The 3,485-nt window shown below is 29.4% G+C and overlaps 1 non-coding gene across 1 annotated transcript; it reads left to right on the top strand.

The window, feature by feature from the left end:
- The first annotated feature begins 512 nt into the window (after window positions 1-512).
- Window positions 513-619, top strand: LOC139865460 (small nucleolar RNA R71). The gene has a single exon (XR_011764979.1). It is a non-coding gene; the product is annotated as a small nucleolar RNA R71 (small nucleolar RNA).
- The last annotated feature ends 2,866 nt before the right edge of the window (window positions 620-3,485 follow it).

Below are 3,485 nucleotides of genomic sequence, written 5' to 3'. Positions count from 1 at the left end.
ATACTTGTTGATTGCTAGGACCTTGTTGGTTGTTGTATGGAACATTTCGGTTATAATTCTGATTTTGATTGTAGATTGGTCTTGGCGGTTGATAATTTTTCTGATAATTATTTCCAGGCCTTTGGTTTATGTATGAAACATTCTCTCTTTGTTCCATTATTTGTTCGATACTGAGACAATCTTTTGTCAAATGTGGTCCTCCACACTGCTCACAACTAATTCTTATTGAGTGAATATCTTTAGTCATCTTTTCCATTCATCTCTCGACAGCATATATCTTTGCGAAAATGGAATCAAAGTCATGGCTAGAATCGGCTCTAGTCGCTTTAGATGATCTAACGATATCTTTTTCTTGATGCCACTCATGTGAGTGGGAAGCAGTGTTATCAATAATTTTGTAAGCTACAGTTGCGGTTTTCTTCATAATGGAACCACCAGCTGCTATATCGATGTCTTTTCTTGTAGTGATGTCGCATCCTTGGTAGAATATTTGTACTATTTGATAAGTGTCTAAACCATGTTGCGGACATCCTCTCAACAACTTTTCAAATCTTGTCCACGCTTCATATAAAGTTTCATTTGGCTTTTGTGTGAACGTAACTATTTCTCCTTGAAGTCTCACGACATTAGATGCCGGAAAGAATTGTTTAAGAAAATTTTCAACTAAGACATCTCATATATCAATCGCCCCTTCAGGTAACGATTCTAACCAATCTTTGGCTTCTCCCTTTAAAGTCCAGGGAAATAACATGAGATATATCTGTTCATCCTCAACTTCTCTGATTTTAAATAGAGTACAAATCCTATTAAAGGTACGAAGATGTTCGTTTGGATCTTCCTTCGGCACACCACTAAATTGGCATTGATTAGTTACCATGTATAGGATTTGTCCTTTGATTTCATAATCTGGTGCATTAATGTCTGGTTGAGTAATTGCATGACCTTGGCCAGTGCGTTTAGCTCTCATTCGGTCTTCCATACTTAGAGGTTCCAGATTTTCCATAATTGAATTTGTTGAATCTGAATCACTAAAGGATTCTGATTTAATGGTTTCTTCCTCGACAATCTCTGGATGAGTGATTTGTGGTTCAGGAGGAAGGATTAGTGGTTCAGGATCTCTGAATTGTCCCTGAATGTCCTCCGGATTCTCAATTGTGAGGTCGGGTTCAAAAAATGGATTATCAAAATTTTGAATTGGAGTACTTGGTCGACTGGATGACGATTCTAAAGAAAAATCAACGGCGACAATATTGGCTAGATGTCTTGATCGAGTTACAGGTGGTGAACTTATGAAAGGTGGTGAACGTTTTGCTCGGTGCATTCACTGAATATCCTATTAGTTATAAAAGATAAAAAATTATATAAGTTATCAAATTAATAGACTTTTCTGATTTTGCCCACGTTTCGAATAGCCAAAAGATGCAGCAGGTAGCCAGGACCCTTTAAATCGGAAGCCCACAACTCGCCACTAACAAATCCAACTATTACTACGAACCAGAAAATTTTGGATGTCTATCAATTTAACCGCTTAAAATAATTTTTCGTTTTGAAATTTTAGAGAAGAAATAGAAAATTCTATGTCCTAAAAACTAGAGCGTCGAGAAATGAGAAAGAAAAAGAGCGCGTCGAAAAACGTCGAAAAATAAAAGGCTGAAAAATAAAAAAATGCAGCGTCGAAACTTAAAAGTCTAAAAACTAAAAATTAAAAGTTACGTCTAAAGGTATTAAAGCTTAAAAGTAATTCTATATCCAAAACGCTAATAACTTAAAAAGTACTAAAATCTTAAAACGGCGTCGTGAAATTCTAAAGCGCTTAAATCTTAGTCTAAAGAAAAAGCACTTAAGGGATTTTACGGCAAAGTCTAAAAATCTAGAAATATAAAATAGCTACGGCAAAATACTATATTACGAACTAATTACGAACAAAAAATTACAAATTACGAATTAAACGATTAAAATATACAATTTATAAAAAGATATAAAAAATAATAAAATTACTTATTTTTATAAAAATATTATTTTTATATTATTATTTTATAAAAGTAATAAGTTTATATATTTAATAAAGCTAATTAAAACTAAAAATATAAAAATAATAAAACTAAAACTAATTAATTAAATAATTAACCCTAATTAGGGTTTATAATAATAATAATTAAATTATACTCCGTAATTAATGCAGTACCAGGTTCAGACCAGACGTGTCAGACAACCTCATGCGATCGCATGAGATTTACATCTCTGGGCCATGCGATCGCATGGTTCTTGGATCCGGGCCAGAAGTCTGGGCTGCAACAGTGTCAAGCCCGTATACTTTTTTTTACTTTTTTCGGTTTTTAATTTTCTATTTTATAATTATATAAAGTATTTATATAAAATAAAAACTTATATTTTTACAAACTAAAATAGAAATAGAAATATTTTATAATTTTATATATTTTAAACAAACTCTTAAATATATATATATATATATATATATATATATATATATATATATATATATATATATATATATATATATATATATATATATATATATATATATATATATATTTTTTTTGTTTTTCTTTTTATATTTTTGTATTTTTAATATTTAAAATGTATTTTTACAAAAAGAAATTAAAACTTAATAAAAATCTTTTTTTATAGCGTTGCGCTTGTGGCGTTTAGGAGTCCCGGCAGCGGCGCCAAAAATACTTGATGTGCATAGGGGTGTATACGAAATAGCTTATATTTTACTAGGAAATACTATTAAATACGATACATTTTTACACAAGTTATTTATTTATTTATCGAGTGGATATACCTAAACCTTGCTACAATACTTATAGGCAGTGTACCTAATCGTACAGTAGTGTAGTTTTTAGTAAGTCCGGTTCGTTCCATAGGGAGCTAGCCAAGTTTAACGCTATATTTTTAAAACTATATTTGTATATATATATATATATATATATATATATATATGTATATATATATATATATATGTATATATATATATGTATATATATGTATATATATATATATATATGTATATATATATATAAAAGTAGTATTATTATTATAAAAGGGGGTTTTTACCGTTTAATGACCGGTTTGTCGATTTTAAAACTTTAGTCGCAGTTAAAACCTAATGTAAAATATTAAAAATAAAAATAACTTAATTTAAAGCGTAAAGTAAATGACCATAATTAAAGTGCGATAAATTAAAATGCGATAAATAAAATGACAATAAATAAAATTGCGATAATTAAAAAGTACGATAATTAAAAGTGCAATTAAATAAAATGACAGTAAATAAAAGTGCGATGAAATATGAAATAAAGGAATTATGCTTATTTAAACTTCCATAATCATGATGTTTGACATGTTGATTTTAGTTTATTACCATGGGTTAATTGTCCTTTGTCCTAGATTATTCAATATGTCCATCTGGTTTTTGTCCATAATAGTCCATCAGTCATAAATATAAAGTGCGAGTGTCCTCG

Source organism: Rutidosis leptorrhynchoides, chromosome 8 (genome assembly GCF_046630445.1).
Source record: "Rutidosis leptorrhynchoides isolate AG116_Rl617_1_P2 chromosome 8, CSIRO_AGI_Rlap_v1, whole genome shotgun sequence".
Classification (NCBI taxonomy): domain Eukaryota; kingdom Viridiplantae; phylum Streptophyta; class Magnoliopsida; order Asterales; family Asteraceae; genus Rutidosis; species Rutidosis leptorrhynchoides.
The sequence above is the reverse complement of the archived record's forward strand: the minus strand, read 5'-3'. Positions and strand labels throughout refer to the sequence as shown.